Source organism: Octopus bimaculoides, chromosome 9 (assembly GCF_046866305.1).
Source record: "Octopus bimaculoides isolate indiv1 chromosome 9, ASM4686630v1, whole genome shotgun sequence".
Classification (NCBI taxonomy): Eukaryota; Metazoa; Mollusca; class Cephalopoda; order Octopoda; family Octopodidae; genus Octopus; species Octopus bimaculoides.
Window position 1 is genome coordinate 7,106,355 of NC_142936.1, and position 26,244 is coordinate 7,132,598.

Sequence of the window (26,244 nt, forward strand, 5' to 3'; positions counted from 1 at the left end):
ACAAATCTCATATGTCACACCTTTTTCACATCTACCAATAGTTCTATTACTAAAGTCACCACCACCACTACCACCATCACCAACGTCCTCATCGTTGTCGTCGTCGTCGTCATCATCATCGCCACCATCATCTCCACCACCAGCACCATCATCATCATCATCATTGTCACCATCACCATCATCACCGTCATCATCATCATCATTATCATCATTATTATCATCATCATCACCATCGTCATCACCATCGTCATCATCATCGTCATCATCATCGTCTTCATCATCATCATCATCACCACCATCATCATCATCAGCAGCAGCATCATGATCATCATCATCATCATCATTATCATCATCATCATCATCATCATCATCATCATCATCATCATCACCACCACCACCATCATCATCATCATCACTATCGTCATCACCATCGTCATCATCATCGTCGTCATCATCGTCATCACCATCGTCATCACCATCATCATCGTCGTCGTCTTCATCATCATCATCATCATCATCATCACCATCGTCATCATCATCGTCATCACCATCATCATCATCATCGTCATCACCATCATTATCACCATCATCAGCATCGGCATCATCATCATCATCATCGCCTTTGTCATCGTCACCAGCAGCTGCACAACCATCACTACAACCACTACAATCATATTCACTAACTCCTTACCCACGACGACGACGACCACCACCACACCACCACCACTACAACACGACCACACCATCATCACCCTACCATCACCACCACTACCACCACCACCGCCACCACTATTTAATGTCCACGATAATCAATCACAACATAATATCGTATGCAATGCATGTTCCCAAGGCATGAGAATCTGCTGAATATCCAAAAAGACCTCCCCGCTGCCACCACCACCACCACCACCACCACCGTCGTCGTCGTCGTGGTTAAGAGCAACAGCAACAACGACACTAACAACAACAACAACAACACATTTGATAATCCATCTTTGCTAACTGAAATCTTGGCTTCAGACAGCAAAAGTACATCTGAAACACCATATGCAAGATATTGTATCTGGCTTCCTCTCCTGCCTCCACGTCCGCCTCCTCCTCCGCCTCCTCCTCCGCCTCCTCCTCCTCTGCTTCCTCCTCCGCCTTCCCCGCCTCCTCCTCCTCCGCCTCCTCATCTTCCTCTTCCTTCGTATCGTCATCATCGACACTACCAAACGATGCTAGTCATCATCATCACCATCGTTGCCGTTGTCATCATCATCACCATCATCATCATCATCATCATCATCATCATCATCATCATCCACCATTATCATCGTCTTCATCATCACCACTATCAGCACCATCACAGCTATAACAATCATCATCATCCACCATCTTCGTCTTTATCATCATCATAATCATCTTCACCATCATCATCATAACCATCATCATCATAACCATCATCATCATCATCTTCGTCTTTATCATCATCATAATCATCATCATCATCACCATCATCATCATCATAACCATCATCATCATCATCATCTTCGTCTTTACCATCATAATCGCTACCACCCTCCACACGATGAACGTCCCCAACACCACCGTCTTACCCCTCCACCGCCAATCTCATCATCATCACCACCACCAACCAATATCATCAACGCCATTATTATCCCCTTCATCACCTCAACAACAACAACAACAACAACCATACTTATCACCACATTTTAAGATTTTCCACTTATCGACACACCTGTCGCTTCACCGAGGCCTTGATCATTCTACGGCCCATCGTTCACTTGAAACCTGCATAAAGTAACCCTTTCGTGTCTAGGTTCTCATAAGTCCTCATCTGCCTAACCGTAGTGAAACAAAATGGCCAGGAAAATCGAAAGGTTTCGGGTTAGGGTTTCTTTTTGTCGAACCGCTAAGTTACGGTGACGTAAACACCAACATCGGTTGTCAAGCGATGGTGGGGGGACAAGCACAGACGCACAAACACATACATACATACATACATACATACATACATACATACATACATACATACATACATACATACATACATATATATATATATATATATATACATATATACGACGGTCTTCTTTTAGTTTCCGTCTGCCAAATCCACACACAAGGCTTTGGTCGGCCCGAGGCTATAGTAGAAGACACTTGCCCAAGGTAACACACAGTGGGACTGAACCCAGAACCATGTGGTTCGTAAGCAAGCTACTTACCACACAGCCCCTCCTGTGCCTTGTCAGTGAACAAGCCAAGCAAGTACCATAATTTCTTAATTTCTTCTTTCTGCGTTCTCTTTTAAAACGCATTCAGCTTCAACGTCCTTGCCATAAACTTTACATAATATTCTTTCATTGGCCTTATTTACTCCATTCCCAGCTTACAAAACCTCCACCTACCCAAAATGATGATTCATTGATCTTATTTACACCACTTCCCGCTTACAAAGCAAAACAAAAAAATATAAATAGGAGAAAAACATCCATTCAAATTAAACTGAAACACACGCAAAATTTTGGCTTTATTCTTTTCAAAATAACGATTATCTTTATTGAAACAAAACCATTTATTGTTTTCATAATTTTTAAGCAATAGAATTTATAATTATTCATAACCAAAGATAACGAATTAAAAAGAAGAACTTAACTGATTATGTTACAAGCATGTTTCTGATATTTTCGTATTCTTTTGAGTTTTTACGCCTCTTAAAATCAAACTGCTAGCAGCAGTGTTTTGCATTATAATTTGAACTATCCTTCCTGAATTGAACATCAGCAAAGAATAAGTCTTTGGCTTCTAATAGACTTGCTGACAACTTTGAGTTAGGGATCTGTCATACGTTTTCTATAGGGTTCGACAGAAATGAATATATAATTTGTTATACTCTTTTACTCTTTTACTCTTTTACTTGTTTCAGTCATTTGACTGCGGCCATGCTGGAGCACCGCCTTTAGTCGAGCAAATCGACCCCAGGACTTATTCTTTGTAAGCCTAGTACTTATTCTATCGGTCTCTTTTGCCGAACCGCTAAGTTAGGGGACGTAAACGCACCAGTAACTGTTGTCAAGTGATGTTGGGGGGACAAACACAGACACACAAACATATACACACACATACATATATATATATATATATATATATATATATATATATATATATATATATATATATATATATATATACGACGGACTTTTTCAGTTTCCGTCTACCAAATCCACTCACAAAGCTTTGGTCGGCCTGAAGCTATAGTAGAAGACACTTGCCCAAGGTGCCACGCAGTGTGACTGAACCCGGAACCATGTGGTTGGTAAGGAAGTACTTACCACACAGCCATTCCTAAACAAACACGAGCAACGGATAAAGAGAAAGATGCTTTGCTAATGAAGAATTCTTCTGACAATCCAACAGGAATGAGGGCTGCATCAGTTGCCTGTTAGTACTTACTACAACAGAGGAATAGAACTGGAGTAAGGTGGAATGAAGTGCCTTGCTCAAATGCATTACACGCTGTCCGGACCAGAAACTGAAGTTATGACATTTTGAATCATAAATTGAACACCTCCAATCACCATGCTGTGAGTCTATAATGGTTCGATAGCATTGCAGAAGTTAAATGAATCTAACTGAGATGGAATATTTGCAGTGAAGCTGTGAAAAACAAAAACGATGTTTTTTTTTTATTCCTGATGATGATGTTGAGGACGACGACGATGGTGACAATGATGATGATGATGAATTCTGCCTCTCTGCTCCGATAGATTCTCTTCAACTAATTAATCCTCTCCCTCATTTTTATTATACAAAGCATATAAATCCTATTAGCACCACATCCGATATCTTCCTCCGTATATAACCATTGCTTTTCTAGTCTTCTTATCTAAATCAACATCTTCTTTATTCCCCTTTAGGATTCCTCCACTCTACCTCAAAACAGATACGATCCACGTGTTAATGGCCAGTCTCATTTTCCCCATTTAGCTTAGATTTAATCACTAATTTCAACCTCCTGACGTTATTCTTTTGCAAATATTTCCTTTAAACCGTTTTCCTTTATCTTATCAACTTCTGTTCTCACCCTCTAGGCCTATCTTTTTATTAGCTTCCTTATCTGATAATTATATCCTATTATGCCATTTTCCCTCTTTTCATTATTAATACTACACACATTTTAATCTCAAATTACATCCAAATGTCTTTTCACTCTTGGCAAACAGCTTCAAGCCATCCATAAATAAATGATTGATTTTTATGCCACCTGAATCTTATTACATACCCATCACTTTACTATTTGTAGTATTACTGTTAATGTCATCAAGCACAGCAGCAAAACGGCCCAAAAAATATCAAAAAGAGGAAAGCTATCACCCTGGAAAATTCTTTTATTGGCCTCAATTCTGTCTAATTTTTCAGCAGAATAAATTAATTTTATTTTCCAACAATTCACACGTTTTGCATCCAGTTCATTTGTATCTTCTGCTATCCCCTATCATGTCAAAACATTCGGCAACCAGCCAATTTTCCTTAAATTATACGCTACCGTCTTGAAAAAGAAAGGATACATTAGATAATGAAAGCTTATGCAAGGATGGTTGAATGGCTGGGAGGTTTGCTTCGCCTCCACACGTTTTCAGGTATTGGCCTACTGCGTGGCACTTTGGGCAAGTATCTTTTACGACAGCCCCGGATCGACTAATGCCTTGTAATAAAATTTAGGAGACGGAAATTGTGCGGAAGCCTGTCGTGCATATCTATATATATATATATATATATATATATATATATATATATATATATGAAATTAGCATGACGAAAGAATAAACAATTATGTTATAAACTCCATTGGCTTACAGCTGTTTCTGCTATAGGGTACAATGCACTCATAATTGAGTGCTTAAGTATCACCGTATAGTTTCAAACATGAAGTGCAGTTTTATTTGGGAAAACATTTACATTTGTATATATATATATACACACACACACACACACAGAGAAAAGTATCATGTACACACACACACTAACACACACACATGCGGGTCATATACTTAAATGCATACATAAAACTTTTGCCTCTTGAGTCAGTCTGTAACTTTTGCTGATTAATAATGATAATAATAATAATAATAATAATATATATATATATATATATATATATATATATATATATATATATATATATACTCATGTTTAAAGTTCTATTTCTATATTTATATCATGAAATATAACGCGTGTGTATAAGCATATGCATCTGTCTGTGCTAGTACCTGTGTGTGTGTGTGTGTGTGTGTGTGTGTGCATGCGCTACATATAAATAAACCCTGTAAACAACTCTTCAATCAATGCTAATCACATTACGAGCCAAAAATTATGAACCATATTGCTTTTGTTTGACAGTTCAAATATAGATCAAATATTGTTATACTAGGTAATTAATCTATCATTTAATATTATGACTTAATTAGGAGATAAATGGGTAGAGTCCATGTTTTTTTCTGCAAGAACTTCGGGAATCTTAATGGAAAAAGGAGAGGAATCCATTCTCCATAGTTCATGTTGAGCAAGGCGCAGGAGTGGCTGTGTGGTAAGTAGCTTGCTTACCAACCACATAGTTCCATGTTCAGTCCCACTGCGTGGCACCTTGGGCAAGTGTCTTCTTCTATAGCCTCGGGCCGAAAGTTATACTGTCGTTAAGGAATGCCAAGTTAACTCGCCGAAGATATTATCTCGAATAACAATTTGACTCAAAGAGAAGTAAAAGTAATAAAATAGGTAAGAGGAAAAATAAAACAGAGACTATTCCAGTGTTACGACGTACAGTTACATTGCCGGTTTGGTAGAAACCGTAAGATATATTAAAGAAATATGTAACTCTTATCAAATGCGTTAAGTACCACTTTTGTTTGTCCATGCACTCGTGTGTGAATATCACATGACATCAGTGTGAATGAGCTTTGCATAGCATTCTACAAGATTTTACCCGAATCTTATTTAACTACGTGTGTGTGTGTGTATGTATACGCACACATGTATGTACGTACGCACGTACGTATGTATGTATTACAGTTCTATATTTAAGAGATGGGGAATTATGTACATTAATTACATTATTTACATTTGACGGATGTTTGTCTTCATCTTGTTTGTTGTTAACACGACGTTTCGGCTGATGAAGGCTGGAGGGTATATCAGTCGAAATGAGTTAACAACAAACAAGATGAGGACAAATATCCGTCAAATGTAAAATAATGTCTTGGATGTCTCTATAACTTCTTAAATTGCTGAAGAATTTGGCGGTCAGGCAGTTTGGCTTAAATGGTAAAGCATTTTAACCGGATATTAGAGGGATGCGAGTTCGATTCTCATGGCTGGCTGCCGACAAATTTTTCTGCTTCTAAGAAGAAAAAAGGATTTTATCCTTTATATCTATACTGTTCAGTATCTATGCGTTGAATAAAATTTATTTTTCTACTTGTTCTACCAGACATTTCAGCGCTTCGAAAAACAAACTTGTTTGTTTACATACGGCGTAATGTAAATAATATAAATAATGTACGTATGTGTGTATGTAAAGCGTGTAGTTAACAGGTATTGTTGTCGTAAATAGGGTGAGCACTTGAATTCTCGACCACTGACTGTTATGTCAGCATATACTTGGAAGTGACGAAGTAACGTTGTTTTTCCCGTCATCACCGTTTTTATTTTATATTTCTGAACCAGAGAAGAGACATAAAGCATCCCGTAATTAAAAGGTATGATGCTGCCAGTAAATCTTGCTAATGCGATAATAAATGTCGACTTAGTAACGCTGGTGTGAAAGATATGTTTCGCGTTATGAGCGACTGCTCTGAAATGTCAACAAGTTTATTATGGTGTAATGAAATGTGATGTCATCATAATGAAAATGTAACACTAATGCCACAGTTTAGAATTTGGAAAGCCAGATAATCAGGAAATCATCATTAGTAGTAGTAGTAGTAGTAGTAGTAGTAGTAGTAGTAGTAGTAGTAGTAGAAGTAGTAGTAAGAGGAGGCGGAGGGGGGGAAGTGAGAAAGAGGGGAGGAGAAAAGTCGTAGTATAGAAGTAGTAGTAGGAGGAGGATAGAAGGAAGAGGAGGATAGTAGGAGGAGGAGGGGAGGAAAATGAGAATGAGGGGAGGAGAGAAAGTAGTAGTAGGAAGAGGATAGTAGTGGTAATAGTAGGAGGAGGAGGAGAATAGTAGGAGTAGGACGACGAAGAGGAGGAGGGGAGGAGGATAAATAGTAAGAGAAGGAGGAGGGGAGGGGGAGGAAGATAAATAGTAGGAAGAGAAGGAGGAGGAAGAATAAAAGTTGTAGTAGTAGTAGTTGTTGTTGGGTGGTAGTGGTGATGGTGGCGGTGGTAATGTTGTTCAACCCACGTAAGACCTGGTCGAGCAAGTCTATGGACCAAATGTATCCCATCCATGATCAGCTCGTTTTGTTTTGGTTTTTTTTTGTGGTGGCTGTATTTGTAGAACTACATTAATGTGTCACTTCCTTAAGACGTTTGTGTATGGTTTCAAAACAAACATCGTTGCTATTTCTAGCCAACAGAACGTTCACATTTAATTCTTTTGCTGTCTCATAATATTTCCAGAAGGGCGAAAGTTTGGCAGAGTCATTAGCGCGCTGGACAAAATGCCTTGCCGTATCTGTAGCAGCTCTTTACATACTGAGTTCATACCCTGCCGAGGTTAGCTTTGCCTTTTATCACACCGGTGTCGATAAAATAAAGGGCCAGTCAAGCCCCAGGATCGATGCAATGTACTAACCCCTCCCCGACAAAATTTTAGGTCATGTGACTATGCTGGACAACTATTTTCTGTAGTCTCCTGCAGTGGATCAGAACATATCGCTTCACAGAGAGTAGTCCGTTAGCCATTTTTGAGACCGATGTATATCATTACAATTGTGACAGTTTCAATTGCTTTTGTACTTCAGGCTCTTAAGATCACGTACAGAAATCACCCTGAGTTGCATCACATTGACGTCGATAATCTAAAGAACCAGTTTCGTACTAGAGTCGACATATATATGATCCGAAAAATCTTGCAAGTTCCTTGCAATAAACCTCCAAGTATTAACAAATATGAAATCATTCTATCATTTTACAAGCTATATTCAAGCTACATATTTTTGTATACCGGTGTTTCGTTATATTGACTTAGATCGAACAAAAATAGGCGATATTATATCATATCATATCATATAATATCATATTATATTATTATATTATATTATATTATATTACATTATATTATATTATATTACATATTATATGATGTATTACACGTGTTTACAGAACGTGACAGCGCTTATCACAAACGTGTAAAGATACGAAAAGCAAATATGATATTTAATATTAAATAATATTATCTCGTAAATTTAGCTTGGAGTGGATCACTACCAATGATAAGTTAGACGAAATAATATTAAATGACAATTTATATTTGGTGCTTCGTTGAAGACTTTCATAGCAAAGAAGTCCTCGAAACTGCGCAGCTCTTTGATAAAATAGATTATATCATACACTAAAAGCGTCCTCAGTGAACATTTTTAATATTTTATGGTTGGAAATGCGGTTGAACTGAGTTGGTGTTGATTTATTTGGCAAAAATAGGCAATATTTGCCCCGCTACGTTTATTAACAAGTTTTCATTGTGCACTTTTGCGTTTATGCAAACGAAATCAATATGAATATGAATTATATATATATATATATATATATATATATATATATATATATATATATATATATATATATATATATATATATATATATATATATATATGTATATATATATATATATATATATATATATATATATATATATATATATATATATATATATGTATATATACATATATATATATATATATATATATATATATATATATATATATATATACATATATACACGCACACAAACACACACACACGCAAACACACACACATATATACATTATATATATATATATGTATATATATATATGTATATATATATATATATACATATATATATGTATATATATATATGTATATATATATATATATATACATATATATATATATATATATATATATATATATATATGTATATAGACAGATAGATTGATATACATATAGTATATGTATGTATGCATGTCTCGATGTATGTATACATTTACATATATGTATATTTCTATGTATGGAGAAATGCATATGTATATGTATGAGCTTATATATGTATGTATGCAAATATATATATCTTTATGTATGTGTATATATATATATATATATATATATATATATATATATATATATATATATATACATATATATATATATATATATATATATATATATATATATATATATATATATATATATATGTATGTATGTATGTCCGTATGTATACATATACACTCACATCTCTCTTTAATAAAGTAACAATATTTCGAGTGAAAATACCCTCTTTCAAAGCGTAAGAACGGGAGGGTATGTTTGGGTTCGCTACAGCCTCAGGTTTGAACAATGTCATAAGAGGCGTGTCCTGAAAGCTTGAAAAAAGTTAGGGGTTGGATATTAAGCTGCATGGAGCTTTATCTAGAATCTAATATAAATGGGTGGGGTAAAATCCACATGTGTAAGAAAAACGGGGGATGAGATCGTACGCTGTTCGGTTGCCCGTGGGAGTGTCTAAGTTAGCCAATGGGCTACTTTCAAATACGAAAATATACTGCAACCAATGAAAATAAATTGTTCTTGGAAATTTATAATTCAACCCTGTTTGTCTTGCAATATGTGCAAGGTTACAAAGGCGGTGAGCTTGAAGAATCTTTACCGCGCCGGGCAAAATTCTTAGTGGCATTTCGTCTGTCTTTTCGCTCGGAGTTCAAATACCACCGGCGTCGGCTTTGCCTTTCATCCTTTCGGGATCAATAAAATAAGTAGCAGTTGAGCACTGGGGTCGATGTAATTAACCTTGTCCCTCCCTCCAAAATTGCCGACCTTGTGCCAAAATGTGAAAGCTATATCTAGGATAAGGAAATTTTATCAGCGATGGTCATACTTGCATTCGAATTTATAGACACCATGTATGTACGTACAGCCCAACAATTTTAAGCGCTGTCCTAAGCTAAACCACGTAAAAGAAAAGAACACGGAAATATGGTATTCTCCAATTCTACAAAAGAATTCTGTCCATATGCTTGCATTTTTTGAACCGAAAAACTATGTCCGATCTTTCAGCTACGCAAAATTTGCATCTCTTTGATTTATTTATATATAGCGAAGATTTCTCCATTATTCTCCACTTGATTGCATGTGGCATGCATTTGGTCTTTTGATCCCATAGAAAGCTAGTAAACTTAGTGGCCTTATTTATATCAATGTGTCGAAAAACAAAAAACTGGTAGCGTGCAAAACGGTTTTTAAAATTGCCTTCGCATATACCGATGTAATTTTTTTCCTCTATTATGATGTCTTGGAGCACGGCTGTAACTTCAGCTTCATACACATCTGCGTTTATACACACACACACATGTATAAGTATGTATGTTTATATATATGTATATATACCTATATCATTTCCAGTTTATCGTTCTTCGAAGTAAATTGTTCTTAGTTTTGCTGTAGTCGTTGTTATTGTATTTTTAATCGGATTCTTCTTAGTTGTCTATTCTAGTTGTCCTCATCTGTTGTCAACTTTGGTCTGTCTTCATGTTCGACTATCTTTTTCTATATTGTTTTGCTTTTGTTTCATGGAATATCTATTTGTGTTTTACTATACTTTTTGTATTTTACTTTCGACTCATTTTGTTGCTGTACATGTTTGTTGCTTGTTAGCAACATTCTTCCCCGTCAGCTTTTTTAAAAAAAACTATTGTAACTTCATATTTGGGTATCTTTTCTGCTTCTTTTATTATATTGTTATCTCCTCCATTCGTAATAGCTGGTTACATAGTAAGTTCTTTATTTTGGGATATACTTCATCTTATGAGTATTTGTGTCTGCATCGAGGGTGACGTTTCAGTAGTTATTTTGTTGATCTTTGTTTTTTAAAAAATTGTTATTTAGGAAATGATGTATATATTTAAATATTTTGAAAGAATATTTAGATGGAACATTTTAAGATACTTTGATAGATCGCCAAGAGGAAATATTTAAAATGTTATTTTAGAAGTGAAATATATTTAAATGGTATTTTGAAAGAAAGCTAAGACAAAACATTTAAATATTTTGAAAGAACGCTTAAAGGAAATAGTAAAAACAAAATTTTGGGAGTGATATGTATTTAAAGGATATTTTGATAATAAAAGAACGTGGAGACAAAATATTGAAAGGACATTTTGAAAGCACGTATATAGTGAAAGGATAATTTTTATAAAAAAGGAGAAAATAAGAAAAAAGAAAAACTCTGAGACGAAAGATTTAAAGAATATTTAGTGAGTGATGTACAAGTAAAATCTTAGTATGAAAGATAAAACAACGGAAAATGAGCACAAAAAAGTCCAAATTGAAAGCACTGATGGTATATATATTTAAAGTATGCATTGAAATAGTAAAAGCACACACACACACACACACATATATATATATATATGTATGTATGCATGTATGTATGTATATTTATATATATTTATGTACATATTGAGAATGGATGCGTATTTATAATTGTATATTTCGTAAAATGAACACAAAGAAATAGTTACTCCGGAATAAAAAGCTTGCAGTGTATTAGGAAAATGGCATAAATTACTAATCGACAGCGATGAAGTGGTTTTTGAATTAGTATTACTGAATGTACCCAGTAATATATACGAGTGCGTGCGTGTGTGTTTGTGTGTATGTGTGTGTGTGTGTGTGTGTGTGATCGTGCGCGTGCGCGCATGATACATCCGTGTTGCGCAATGCACATCGTTTGTTTACTTTATTGTACAATATTCTTCGAATATTTTTGTACCACCCTTAACCCTATCTCCACCCTTTCTCGTTTTGTTTCCCGTTCTTTTTTGTTCTCTCTCTCTCTCTCCCTCTCTCTCTCTCTCTTTCTCTCTTTCTCTCTCTCGCTGTCCCTCCTCTTTCCTTCTTACTCTACATTTTTCCACCCCTACTCTTATTTCTTTATTGCCCACAAGGGGCTAAACATAGAGGTGACAAACAAGGACAGACAAACGGATTAAGTCGATTACATCGACCCCAGTGCGTAACTGGTACTTATTCAATCGACCCCGAAAGGATGAAAAGCAAAATCGACCTCGGCGGAATTTGAACTCAGAACGTAGCGGCACGGTGTGCTAACGTTTCTGCCAGCTCGCCGCCTTCCACCCCTACTCTTACTCCCTCTTTCTCCATCCGTTTCCGCCCTCACTTGCACCTTCCCCCTCTCTCTCTTTCTTTCTCTGCTCCTTAGCTCTCTCTCTCTCTCTCTCTCTCTCTATCTCTATCTCTCTCTCCCTCTCTCTTAGTCATTTGCCCTCTCTTTCTACCTCTACTCCTTCCTTCCCTCTCCCTCCCTCTCTCTGTCACCTCCTCTTCCTTCTCTCAACACTTCTACTTCCATACCACGTGATCGGTGCCCGGTAAAAAGCGGTGTCGTTCTTTTTTGCCCTACCTCTGACCAGACTGGTCAGAGAATAGAACTTATTCTATCTTCTCTTTGCGCAACCCCATTTAGTTCGTTCGACAGATACAACGCTCTTTCTGCTGCATTTATGGTATATCTATAATTATTACTACGTTCTTCTTCGTTCGTATATAGCCGTAAGGCTTCGTGCTGTTATACATGCATAATTCACTGTCAGTTGTATTTATATAACGTCTTGTTTGCTTCTATCTTGGCGCACATTCGCTAGCTTTTCCCCAGAAGCTTCATAAAAGTACTGGCGCCTACAAAACTGAACAGTATCAAAAGTAATTGGCGTGAAACTGTTATATTTTGCGTCTTTGACTGAAGAGGAAAATTCAGCTGCGAATATTCCGTGTTATTGTTGTCTAATTTCCCGTCCGTTTAGTTTTCGCCTACTATCCCGTTTGCTCTGCTTTCGTCTAACCTTTCTTCTTGAATTCTTTCTGTTTAACCCTTGATACATTCGTGTAGCGCAATGTCCATCGTTTGTTTAGTTTATATATATATATATATATATATATATATATATATATATATATGTGTGTGTGTGTGTGTGTGTTTGTGTGTGTGTGTGTGTGTGTGTTTGTGTGTGTGTGTGTGTGTGTGTGTATAATTATGATAACGGCTGGTTGGAATTGTGCGAAAAATTACACAGATGTGTAGAATGATCCGGTGGTCATGCTGGGCTTTGTATTCTTTTTATAGCTTCCATGGTTACCGAGATAATCTACTATAATAATACTCTTGTGTTTATGAATGAGAAAGGAAGGGGTGATAGATGAATAAGGATGGAAGTGGTGATGTCATACTTGATAGTGGAATGATGAAAATTGTACGCTGAAAAAATAAATCAAACATCGTTTCAACTCTGCGTGAATATATGTGTGTGTATGTAAAGGGGGTATGTGAATGTGTGTGTTTGTGTACGCGTGTGTGTGTGTGTTTGGGTGTGTGCGCGCGCAATGGAAGTGGGATGGTTCATCTTTGTTCGCTTAGTATTTGGGTTTATTCTTTGATTTGATTGAATATTGGTTGGGTCTTTTTTTTGTTGGCCAGTTATTTTTAGCGTTTTGACAGAAAAGTCATTCTAAAATTGTTTTTAACGTAAGCATGCCCAAACAAGTCGAATGCTTACACAGAGCAGGTTTTACAGCCACATCCTCCAAACCGACCGGGTGAAACCGGGCTTAGCTGCTAGTATATATATATATATATATATATAATTCAATACTAGGAAAAACAATTTCCTTTATCGGGATGGAAAAAATCCAATTTTCCACTGGTTTTTCAGTAAATACCTAATATGTCTGAGAAAAACTTTTCACAACCCAAAAAGATATATATTCAATATAGAAAAATTAAAAGAAAATGGAGATTTATGATTGACATATTTTAAATATAATTTATTAACATAATATATTGCAATAATAATATAATATGAATAGAAATACAAATATTAATCCTATAAATTGTTTCGATCCATTCCCCATAACGAATTTATAAAAAATTCATATTTGTGGGTATGAAACTCATCAGGGGAATATTTGATGTAAGGATTGTTTTATTCCTAGAATAGACTGCATTAAATTTGTTTGTAAGCGTGAGCGTCAATAATTTTAGAATATAATAAAAATAAAAATAAAAAATTCAAATAAATAAAAACTATAACGGTCATAAATATTCTTGTGCACTTTTAATAATATTAATTTAGAAATATATCTGCCCATTATATTTCATATATAAAAAATCTAAATAATATGCTAAGAATTTATGGCGGAGTAAGAAATATCTTCTTTTATTCCTCATATTATTAAGAAACAAATAAATTTTATTCAGACAAAATATTCAGAAAAATTGGTTAATCTGAGAGAAAAAAAAACAAAAAAAAACCCCACTATTAATTATGGTTAAATAGCAAAAAAAAAAAAAACTAATTACAATACTTTGTCTTCACTAGGCTAATACTGAATAATATTATAAATTACACTATATTCATTATTTATAATCACCTATACTAAAATTGAAAAAAAAAAAAAATACGTAGTTTTATTAAGAAAATAACATTCGAAAAAAATTAAACAATAAACATACAGTATCATAATGTGTGTGTGTTTGTGTGTGCGTGCGTGCGTGTGTGTGTGTGTGTATGATTAATATTTGCATTTTTATTCATGTTATATCATATCATATTATTATTGTTAATAAATTATATTCATAATATGTCAATCGTAAATCTCAATTTTCTTCATATATATATATATATATATATATATATATATATATATATATAATAGAATAATAAGAAAATTTCTTGGTACAGTATAATATATTTGAAAAAATGTGTAGAGATAGCTTTTGGTGGGGAGGGTAATTTTTATCTTAAATGGTAATGTTTACAGTTACTCTAATGAGTTTTGAGCTTTTCTTACAAGTATACAAATAAAAAAATAAAAACAGAAAATAAAAATAGAAAATAAAAGATAAAACTATAAAAAAATAATATAAAAAAATGATAAAAGAATACAAAAAGTAAATACAACAGCATGCGTGAAAAAACATGAAAGAAGAAAAGAAGAAAAAGAAAAAGATAAAGGTGGAAAAGAAGGAAGAAAGAACACGAGGAAGAGCAAGATGAAGGAAGAAGGAAGGTAAAGAGGAACAGGAAGAAGGAAGAAGACAAAAAGGGAATCCTTCGAACTGAGGTCACCTTATACATCCTTCACAGCTGGCACGGTGTGCCCCCCCCCCCACACCTAATCACACATATATATATATATATACACACACACACACATTTACACACCTGCATATACGTACACACTTACATACACATACATTTGCACATACACCCACACACAGGGGGAAGTAAGAGAATGAATATAGAAGTGAGATGCATAAGGATATTGTATTTGCAATTCAACTATTTGTGTATTAAGGCTACCATCGTTTTCATGCTTAGAAAATATCTTAATATCTTAATTTTTCAAGCCTATCAAATGGATGAATGTTGTTTGTCTCCACTTTCGATGAAAACATATATAAATACGAATATACATGCATATATGTGTGTGTGTGTGTGTGTGTGTGTGTGTGTGTGTTTATGTATGTACACACACACACATTTTTTTCGTGGTTTGGGTTTGGCTGCCCTCTCTAGAATGTAAGGCATCCTGTTAAGGGTCACCTCTCTGTGTATAAATGCTATTCACTTTATATATACACACACACACACACACACACACACACACACATATATATATATATATATATATATATATATATATATATAGTACAAATGTTGTACACACGTACACACACAGACACACACACATATATATATATATAGTACATAAACTGTTCATATATGTGTATATACGTGATTAAATTATAGGTATATATATATATATATATATGTGTGTGTGTTTTCATCCAAAATGGAGACGAACACCATTCTTCCATGTAATCGGCTTGAAAAATTGTTAAGATATTAGAATATTTTCTTAATTTGAAACCATTAGTAGCCTTAATACACAAATGAAGAAATTTCATCCATGAAGAAATTGTTCGACCTTTACGTATATACATATGTCGACATAAATCAATGTCCGGCAGCGTTGTCTTTAACATGAAATAAGGTAGATAAGAATGGTGACCACAAACACTGTTGTCCAGAAAACCCATTATCGATTTTTTTTTTAAATTTCAAAGTAATAAACATCATGGCGATTTCTTATGCTGCTCCGGAAAATTTCAGAGGAATTAGCAGTTAATATCTTCAGGTAAAAAAAAAAACAAAAAAAAACGTTATTTTTGAGCAAGGTCACGTACGTCACACTTTTTGGGACCTCTTCAAAAATTCAGCATACATTCCAGGTGAAATATTTTTCGTTTAATACTTGTCTGAACAGATAAATTCTACTGGGAAAATGGATTTATGTTCGAGATTTATGTCCTAGCTGTTTTATAATATTTGTCTCTGGCTGTCACATAAGTCACACGAGAACGGCGCAGACGGAAGTATTTCCTTTGAATGGTTCTTCTGTAATAAACGATATTACTGACCTTCTGCCAAGTCCTTGTTGTGGTGTAATGGCATGCGAGCCCCAATGACCCTAGGATCTATGTCAGCGATTTTAAACGCCATGAATTTTTAGTTCTTTTTACACTAAAATGTGTCGGTTTTTAATAAATTTTTATTTATCCGTTGTCAAGGTGTAGTTATTTGTACATAAAAATTGTAGATTTCGAATAGATTTCTATTTTTCTCAACTTCGCTCAAAGCGTCTTTAAAAAAGTGAAATTAACGTGCAAGTGGCTGAGCACTCCACAGACACATGTACCCTTAACGTAATTCTCGGGGATATTCAGCGTGACACGAAGTGTGACAAGGCTGGCCCTTTGAATTACAGGCACAACAGAAACTGGGAGAAAGTTGTGGTGAAAGAGTACAGCAGGGTTCGCCACCATCCCCTGCCAGAGCCTCGTGGAGCTTTAGGTGTTTTCGCTGAATAAACACTCACAACGCCCGGTCTGGGAATCGAAACCGCGATCCTATGACCGCGTGTCCGCTGCCCTAACCACTGGGCCATTGCGTCTCCACTAAGGCTCAAAATATACATAATTTTAACTTCACTCAAAATGACTTTTCTCATCTTGATTTCGCTCAAACGACTGGACACAGAGTAGGAGGGTTCCATGCTGGGATAATCAGACGATTGAAATCAGACCAATATGGACCAACACTTACCAGATATAAATATTCGCTTGCGTAGGGCTAATACTCCTTACACATTTTCTGAAGGATCGATGGAAACCCAAAACTAGACCTGGGAGAGGAAGGCCTCTCTCTTCATGGAAACATATGACATGGTGCAGTAAAATTCGAAAGAAAACTGCAAGGGATCCAACTGGAGCGAAGCAGAAAAGACAATCCAGAATCTAGAACAACGGAGAAAAGTTGTCGACGACCTGTGCTTCACGAGGAATGATGGGCTTGAGAAACGAAAGCATTACTGACCTTAACATTATTAAAGTTGGAGATGTATCAGCCGAAACGTGTTAACAAGATGAGGACAAATATCCGTCAAATGTAAATAATATAAGAAACTATAGGTGGAAAGTACGAAAGGAAAATGAAAACGATACGCTATATTACCACAAAATCGTTCTAGTTGTTTGTAGTCATCTTCACCTTTTGACAAACGATAGTTCCTTTCTTTTGATGCGACCATTTTCCCCACCAATTGGGTTCTTAGATATTTGCCGTCGTCAATCTTCTGCTTTGTTCTAATGTGGACAGCAATTAGAATCTGTTTGTGACGCTATTTGGTAGTTAGTTATTGTATGATTGTGACGTCACTGACCGTTTATATCCTGCTTTGTTTATTCCAAGGAATTGATGGGTTTTCTTTCGTGCTAATAACAGAGAGAGAGAGGAAGAGAAAGAGATGATGATGATGATGATGATGATGATGATAGTTACGGAGAAGAAGCGAAACAGTCCTCTACCAACAGTCTAGTTCCGATAAGGTTTAGTCTTATTCAGGGATTTTATAGTTTTAATGGGGTTTGTTGTGTGTGTGTATATATATATATATATATATATATATATATATAAACAAAAGTAAATGAGTATATGCATATATACGTACAGGTATGTGCATACCGACATCCACCTGTATGTATAGGTGCATATCTGGGTACAGGACATTGCAAACAAACGTAGACGAGAACACACGAGCCACATAGAGAACATTCTACTTCATCAGCTACCCACGTTTTAACACCGGCGTTTCGACGAGCTTCGGGCAGGACGCAACGTTAAAACGGCTCGTCCCATGGATCGCAGATTAAATCTGTATACGCAAATTAAATCTAGCCATGGAGGAATGTAGTGGCGGACAAAAAACAAGACAGGAAAACAAACAGAAAAGGCTTTACGGCCAGACGAGAAAAATTATGTGTGTATGAACGCGATGAGGCACGGAACCGAGAGAGACAAAGTGGTGGCGTGTGTTACTTGGCGAAAGCCAAGGAAGGAAAGGATTATTGACCGGAAGCATGTGACCATGCCGGTGTAAAGGGAAGAGAGAGAGTGGTAGAGGGAGAAAGAGAGGGAGGAAGTAGAAGAATGGTGAGCAACGAGAGGAAAAAAGAAAAAGAGGAAATACGAGGGGGAAAAAAGAGATACGTAGTAGTAACAGAGGAAGAACAAGAGGGGTAAGGCGAGATACGTAGTAGTACAGAGGAAGAACGAGGGGGGGGGAGAAAGGAAAGAGAAAGAGATAGAGTAGCGTCGGAGGATAAGTTACGAAAGCTACTTACAATTTTTGTGAGACGCTGCGTTCAATCATGTAAAAACAAAAGTAAATGAGTATATGCATATATACGTACAGGTATGTGCATACCGACATCCACCTGTATGTATAGGTGCATATCTGGGTACAGGACATTGCAAACAAACGTAGACGAGAACACACGAGCCACATAGAGAACATTCTACTTCATCAGCTACCCACGTTTTAACACCGGCGTTTCGACGAGCTTCGGGCAGGACGCAACGTTAAAACGGCTCGTCCCATGGATCGCAGATTAAATCTGTATACGCAAATTAAATCTAGCCATGGAGGAATGTAGTGGCGGACAAAAAACAAGACAGGAAAACAAACAGAAAAGGCTTTACGGCCAGACGAGAAAAATTATGTGTGTATGAACGCGATTGATAGAAAAGACAACAAAAGAAAGAAAGAGACCTCGATATTATGTAAATAGAGGAATTTATCTGTAAAAATATGCGACAGTTATTCGGTAGCCATGATAAAACTCCAAGTTACGGATGCCGAGGTGGAAACCCACGCCGCCATCTCTTCAGTTATCTGGCCATTGAAAATTCCTACAGGAGCATCATAGCCATGTGTTGAGAGGAATTCTTTGGGGTTTGAATTCCTATGGGAATTTTCAATGGCCAGATATCTGAAGAGATAGCGGTGTGGGTTTCCGACCCGGCATCCGTAACTCGGAGTTTTATCATGGCTACCGAATAACTGTCACATATTTTTACAGATACATACATACATACATACATACATATATATATATATATATATATATATATATATATATATATATATATATAAAGAGAGAGAGACAGAGAGACAAACAAATTACAAGGGAAATACTCACATACATCGAAATATAGTAGTAGTAGTAGTAGTAGTAGTAGTAGTAGTAGTAGTAGTAGTAGTAGTAGCAGCAGCAGCAGCAACAGCAGTAGCAGCAGTAGTAGCGGTAGAAGTAGCAGTAGCAACAGTAGTAGGCAGAATCAGGTTGTGTTGAAGGATATCACCGTAACCAGCAGGCCATTGTTGAATGTTATTTCCAATCGAATATCTCTATCGATTCCAATGTCTGCCAGATCAATGGAAACAATCCGGATAAAGATCAGGATGTCTTTCAGACGACATTTCCGCAATTCCTCATTGCTTTGTCTCGCATTCATCTTCATTATTATTATTATTATTATTATTATTATTATTATTATTATTATTATTATTGTTGTTGTTGTTGTTGTTGTTGTTGCTGTTCTTGTTTTTGGTATTTATTTACAATTGTATTTTTTTACACACAAGATAACTGATCCTCCCGCTCCTTCTCTTTCTTCCTCTTCTTCTTTTTTTTTTCTTCTTCTTTTACTTCTTCTTCTTCTTCTTCTTCTTCTTCTTCTCTTCCTCCTCCTCCCCTCCTTCTTTTCTTCTTCCTTCTTCCTCTTCCTTCTTCTCCTCCTCCTCCTCCCCTCCTTTTTTCTTCTTCCTTCTTCTTCCTCTTCCTTCTTCTCCTCCTCCTCCCCTCCTTTTTTCTTCTTCCTTCTTCTTCTTCTTCTTCTTCTTCTTCTTCTTCTTCTTCTTCTTCTTCTTCCTCCTTCTCTTACTACTACTACTACTACTACTACTACTGACACTCGTATTTGTCATTCTTTTCTTCTTCTTCGTCTTTTCTTTTTTTCCTTCTTACCGTATTTTCTTTCTTTCTTTACTCATTATTTTCTTTGTTCTTTTTCTTCTTCATAATCGTCTACTCTTCATCGTCTTCACTTTCATCCTTTTTTCCTCACATTTTTCTTCTTCCATTTTCTTTCCCTTGTTCTTTTTCTTATCGTTTTTTTATCGTCTTTTTTCATCCTCCTTTTTCTTCTTTTCCTTCTTCTATCTTCTTCGCTTCATCATTTTTTCTTTTTCCTTTTCTTCTCTTTCCCTTCTTGTTCTTTTTCATTTTACCATCATCTCGTCTTTTTCTTCATCCTCATCCCTTTTCTTTTCCTCGTTTTCTTTTCCTTCTTTTCTTCCTTTCTTTTTCTTCATCTTTCTTTCCCTCTCTCCATTTTTGTTCTTTCCCGCCCACCCCTCCACTTCATTCTTGCCCGCCAAATCTGTCAATCCTCGCCATTGTTTGTAATGTCGCCGTAATGTTGCTGTTGCCGCAAACATTTCTGCTGTGCTTTGTCTTCGTTGTGTCTCATTCGTTACCTTATTCGTTACCTTATTCGTTACCTTATTCGTTACCTTATTCGTTACCTTATTCGTTACCTCATTCGTTACCTTAATGGCGAATAAAGAAGTCCTATTCTCGTATTTCATTGTTTTCCTCTCTCGTTCGATTTATCTGTTTAAACCCGCAGATCTTATGTATGACTTCGCTATTATTCCTCTCATCCGTAACCCTAGTAGTAAATAAATCATCATTATCATCATCATCATCATCATCATCACCATCACCACCACCACCACCGTCACAGTCACCATCATCATCATTACCATCACCATCACCATCATCACTGTCATCATCACCATCACCACCACCACCATCACTGTCATCATCCTCATCGTCACTCACACCGGATGGAAGCACTGCCTCTTCAAATTCTTGTGAAGGGGACATGTTCCGTTGGTGAGGCGGTCCACCTACTGTCAGCACTCTATACGTGGAGGGCTGGACATGCCGTAGCTAATGATGCGTAGACATGCGCTGAGGTTGCGGCATGTTCAGATATTCTGCCTAAACGGTGAACAGTTGTCCCAGACAGGTAGAGCGGCATCTGTAATGTTGCCAGGCAATCACTGCCCTCTACCAGACGGGAAAATCGGCCAGTGGAATATCAACTCTTGAGTGCTGCAGAGGGTTAGTGGAGGGAAAGTGCGATGACGCACTCGGTTAGGCGCTGGACGTCGACGAAGTTGAACTGACCAGTCTGTCCAGGAGGACTTTTGAGCCTGGGACGATGGATAACTTCCAGAAATTCCTCGCTTGGCAGTGCTACCAGGGGACACTGCCGGTTCGAGATAAACTCTACAGGCACAGAAATGCTGTCAGACGGACCTGTCCGAGACGCGCGCAGAGCGACGAAACCGTAGTGCATACACTCGTCCAGTGTCCATGCATTACTGACTTGTGGAGTTATGTGAATCAGTTGTTGTCTCGTGAAGGACAGATCCGGCTATCGGCCGAGTTCATAGTGAAGATTGACCTGCCGCTTTCTTTTGACCAGGAAGAGCAGGGAATTTTCCTCTGTCTGGTAGCAGTAGCGGAAGTGGTTGTATGGTGGACCAGGTTGAAAGGACTGAAGAGAGACACTTTTCTCTTCGGCCAATCTTTCATCAACTTTTTCAAATTTCACTTGGAAAGAAAGATGAGGGTGGAGAGAGAAGTGATGCCCTCCCCACCCCCAGTACATTTGCTGAAAGGTGGGTGAATGTGGAGAAAATAATGCGCCTGCAGGCTGATGAATTTGAGGAAAAGAGATCTATCTTTCCCGAGTACCCTCGAAGCCATGGGGTGGTTCAGGATTGGTGGGGTACCTGAGCCGACCCTGGGTGGTCATACTTCCTCCTATTGGTGAAATTTCATTGTTATATTTTTCTTGTTTAATGTTTATTGTTATTACTTTCCTAATTTCTTACTCGTTGTTTTGTGTAAAACCCCCACTATCTCCGTCTACTGTACTGTCCCCTATGTGTCGGCCCTAGTGGCCAATAGATGAAATTATTACTATGATTATTATTATTATCATTATTATTATTATTATTATTATTATTATTATTATTATTATTATTATTATTATTATTATTATTATTCACTGATTTCTGATTCAAACATCTTCCATACTAACTCATAGTAATTACAATAGTTCGATTTCTATCTAACCAGAACGGTGTTGATACTTTCGTTCAAGCATAGTTTTATTATATTTGTTTATTTATTTTGCTTAAAATATTATTTCATCTCGTTTTTTTTTCCTGTCCGGGTAAAATGCAATGAAGCGTAAACAACAGAAAGCTTGTAGAATTATTACACCACCTCCTCCAAACCTCTTCATCAACAACAACAACAGTAACAACAATAGCAACATCAAAGCACATACAGACTATAAAGCAAATACCCCCACAAAGAAAGAGAAACGTCCGTCAAAGATGACAACTATAGCACGAATGAATCGCAGTGAATCACCACCATTTGCAATAACAAATTATTACGGCTGAACCAATAACAATACAACGTAATGAATAAATGAATAAAAAAACCCAAACATGATGAAACAACAACGATAGTAACAAGTACAACTATGTCAGAAAATAAAAATATTTGCTTAAAAAAATATTTTCTTCTTACGCTCGCGATACGATGTTAGTCTGATAATTCCTTTGTTGATTTCTTCTATTTTCTCTCTTATTTTCTCTCATATTTGTTTATTCATTTATTGCTTTTGCGATCTGTTATGTTTTGATTTTTTTATCAACATCCGTATGTTATGGATGAACGTGTTAAAATCGGAATAGCATGTCTTGTAAAACAAGACACTAATGCTTGAAAGGCGACTGTTTTCAAATTGGTTCGTGGCAGACGACAGCTGCTGAAGCAAGATGGCTGCTATGTGTGCATTTCTTTAAAGCTTACTGTGATAGGGTTCCATTCCAGTCATGCAAAAACTATACCCGAGTAATAATATTTACTTCATTTCGGAACAAGGGCAACACGTTTAGATGATATTAATGACTGACCACAAATAATTAACGAAAAATTATTGTATTTTTAACGCATTTGCAATGCCAACTTTTGAAGCGTAACTAAACTATAAATTTCACAGAAAATAATACGAAAAATATACTTAGGAGAAGAAAAGAAAAAGGAAAAAGAAAAATGCTACGTGTTGCACGGTAAGTTTGATAGGCAACAATTGTAAACCATTATAAGAGGTGACTGAGGAGTATTGAATGTCAGGAAACTATATCAAGTGGCAGTTATTAACACCATCTTTCCAACCCACAAAAACGTCTTACGTTCCCTTGTTGACTATGATCGTAAAGAAAAGATGGCAAATCGATTATATCTGAAATAAAACAAATTCTTATTAGATAATACAGTTCTATATTGAAGAGAGGAGGAATTTTAAGTACGTTATTTACATTATTTACATTTGACGGATATTTGTCCTCGTCTTGTTAAGCGGTTTAAGAGCGCGGGCTACTAACCCCAAGATTCCAAGTCCGATTGCAGGCAGTGACTTGAATAATAATAATAATAATAATAATAATAATAATAATAATAATAATAATAACATCGAAAAATACCTTAGGAATGAGAGCCCAGGTTCGAAATTTCCCCAAAACACCTGAAGAAGGCTGGAGGGTATATCAGCCGAAACGTTGTGTTAGCAACAAACAAGATGAGGACAAATATCCGTCAAATGTAAATAATGTAAAACAAATTCTCATAAGAAATTAGATAAGACATCAATTAGCTGAAGTTTAAACTTAAAATAGCTGCAAGCACGAAAATTATGATGGCATACGAGTGAGCCATGGTGTAAGCCTATAGAGACATGCCTTTGCACAGGTAATATTTCCGACAAATGGACGTCCAATGTATGAATAAAAGAAGCTGTCTCTAGTCTGAATTACCGGGGTAACAGAAGGAGCAATAATTGTTAGAGAGTAAGAAGCAATCACCGTTAGAGATATCGACGTGTCGAAATATTGTTCATTCGATAACAGTCGCACTCTTCTTTGGTGTTTTTTTTTTTTTTTGTTTTTACTTTCTGAAGGAGTAACATCAATCTTGAAATAGTATTAATAATATAGGCGCAGGAGTGACTGTGTGGTAAGTAGCTTGCTTATCAACCACATGGTTCAGTCCCACTGCGTGGCACCTTGGGCAAATGTCTTCTACTATGGCCTCGGGCCGACCAAAGCCTTGTGAGTGGATTTGGTAGACGGAAACTGAAAGAAGTTCGTTGTATATATGTATATATATATATGTGTATTTGTGTTTCTGTGTTTGTCCCCCCAACATCGCTTGATAGCTGATGCTGGTGTGTTTGCGTCCCCGTAACCTAGCGTTTCGGCAAAAGAGACCGATAGAATAAGTACTAGGCTTACAAAGAATAAGTCCTGGGGTCGATCTGCTCGACTAAAGGCGGTGCTCCAGCATGGCCGCAGTCAAATGACTGAAACAAGTAAAGAGAGAGAATAATAATAATAATAATAATAATAATAATAATAACAATAATAATAATAATAATTTTGACACAAGGCCAGCAATTTTAAGGGAAGGGGCAAGTAGATTACATCCACATTAGTTCTCAATTGGTACTTATTTTATCGACCCCGAAAGGGTGAAAAGCAAAGTTGACCTCAACGGAATTTGAGCTCAGAACATAAAAGACAGATGAAATGCTGCTAATCATTTTGTCCGCCGTGAATAAGAAGAAGAAAAGAAAAGAAAAAGCAGAAGAATTTCTTTTATTTGTATATATCTTTTTTTTAATGTTATTTCATTGTTGTTTTAAATAACAACAGAAATAAAAATGATAATAAACATACGTCTGGTGATTTTCAATGCTTTGATCGCTATTCGTTCGTAAACTTCCGGTACAAAACATTATGACGTGGCAGTTAGTGTTTAAAGGAAATAATTCTTTTAAGCAAGCATTTTCAAAATGATCGGAAAAAAAGCAAAAGTATATATTCTTAAAGAATAAACAAATAAATATTATTGATTTTTCTTCTTTTCTTTTTTTAGTTTTATTTTATTTTTAATTATTATTATGGTTTTTTTTTTTTGGCCTTTTCTCTCTATAACTTGGTCATTTTTCAACAATGGCAAAAAAATTTTTTTAAACTGAGAAAAATTTTGTTAAAGTATCTAGAATTGCAAATGTTTTCATTATCCTCGTTTATCACTGATTTATTCAACACTGATTAAGGATACCAGGACATGCTCATTGCGAACTGCGTCACGTTTATCACGGATTGTTCTGTGACATCACAGGTTGTGGATCAGTCAAAGATTTTACTTGGACACCAAAAGCCTGCCCCATCGATCATCCACACTGCTCAGGACAACTTGGGGTCTCGGAACGAAACCCATTTTACTCATGTGGTCTATTATTCATTTAACACGGATTCAATTAACATGGTGCTCACTTTTTTTTTTTGTTTTTCTTCTTAGGAACCAAACATTCATGATATATGAGAAAGCTGTATCAATGTGGATACCATCAGGTGGTGGAATGGCTAAATCATAAAAGAGTGGGACAAAATGTCTTGTAGTATTTA

At 36.1% G+C, this 26,244-nt stretch overlaps 1 protein-coding gene and 1 long non-coding RNA gene across 4 annotated transcripts in view; one reads left to right on the plus strand and one right to left on the minus strand.

Annotated features, from left to right (window-relative positions):
* Positions 1-18,011, minus strand: part of LOC106873983 (uncharacterized) — a 61,704-nt gene extending 43,693 nt beyond the window's left edge. Inside the window, exon 1 of one of the 2 annotated variants that reach the window (XM_089357059.1) lies at positions 17,829-18,011. The gene's annotated coding sequence lies outside the window, so the exon portion shown is untranslated. Of the gene's footprint in view, positions 1-17,792 lie in introns of both variants that reach the window. The other variant, XM_014921529.3, reaches the window with a different exon arrangement.
* LOC128248691 (uncharacterized) overlaps positions 1-25,683 on the plus strand; it is a 141,500-nt gene extending 115,817 nt beyond the window's left edge. For both annotated transcript variants that reach the window (XR_008264850.2, XR_008264851.2), the window contains one exon: positions 22,951-25,683. This is a non-coding gene — a long non-coding RNA (uncharacterized LOC128248691). The remainder of the gene's footprint in view (positions 1-22,950) is intronic.
* Positions 25,684-26,244: the final 561 nt, after the last annotated feature.